Source organism: Cucurbita maxima, unplaced genomic scaffold, assembly GCF_002738345.1.
Source record: "Cucurbita maxima cultivar Rimu unplaced genomic scaffold, Cmax_1.0 Cma_Scf04372, whole genome shotgun sequence".
NCBI lineage: Eukaryota > Viridiplantae > Streptophyta > Magnoliopsida > Cucurbitales > Cucurbitaceae > Cucurbita > Cucurbita maxima.
Genome location: NW_019276388.1, coordinates 574 through 1,326, shown reverse-complemented (window position 1 = coordinate 1,326; position 753 = coordinate 574). Strand labels below are relative to the sequence as shown.

Sequence of the window (753 nt, the reverse complement as noted above, 5' to 3'; positions counted from 1 at the left end):
TTCTTCCTTTCTCTACAAATGAGAACCTCCCCCGCTCACGCCCATCGCGTTTCGATCATGCCGCCCCGCATGCGTTAAATCCGATTTTGTGCGCATGGCATGTCGGGTGCGATCATACCAGCACTAACGCACCGGATCCCATCAGAACTCCGTAGTGAAGCGTGCTTGGGCGAGAGTAGTACTAAGTTGGGTGACCACTTGGGAAGTCCTCGTGTTGCACTCCTTTTTTTCTTTCAATTTCTCCCAGTTCTTTTCTTCCTTTCTCTACAAATGAGAACCTCCCCCGCTCACGCCCATCGCGTTTCGATCATGCCGCCCCGCATGCGTTAAATCCGATTTTGTGCGCATGGCATGTCGGGTGCGATCATACCAGCACTAATGCACCGGATCCCATCAGAACTCCGCAGTTAAGCGTGCTTGGGCGAGAGTAGTACTAAGTTGGGTGACCACTTGGGAAGTCCTCGTGTTGCACTCCTTTTTTTCTTTCAATTTCTCCCAGTTCTTTTCTTCCTTTCTCTACAAATGAGAACCTCCCCCGCTCACGCCCATCGCGTTTCGATTTTGTGCGCATGGCATGTCGGGTGCGATCATACCAGCACTAATGCACCGGATCCCATCAGAACTCTGTAGTTAAGCGTTCTTGGGCGAGAGTAGTACTAAGTTGGGTGACATCTTGGGAAGTCCTCGTGTTGCACCCCTTTTTTTCTTTCAATTTCTCCGAGTTCTTTTCTTCCTTTCTCTACAAATGAGAAC

The 753-nt window shown here is 50.1% G+C and overlaps 3 non-coding genes across 3 annotated transcripts; all 3 read left to right on the top strand.

Moving 5' to 3' along the window:
* The first annotated feature begins 104 nt into the window (after positions 1–104).
* Positions 105–223, top strand: LOC111475991. The gene has a single exon (XR_002716831.1). It is a non-coding gene; the product is annotated as a 5S ribosomal RNA (ribosomal RNA).
* A 133-nt stretch (positions 224–356) lies between these two features.
* Positions 357–475, top strand: LOC111475990. Its single transcript, XR_002716830.1, has one exon. It is a non-coding gene; the product is annotated as a 5S ribosomal RNA (ribosomal RNA).
* A 104-nt stretch (positions 476–579) lies between these two features.
* Positions 580–698, top strand: LOC111475993. The gene has a single exon (XR_002716832.1). It is a non-coding gene; the product is annotated as a 5S ribosomal RNA (ribosomal RNA).
* The last annotated feature ends 55 nt before the right edge of the window (positions 699–753 follow it).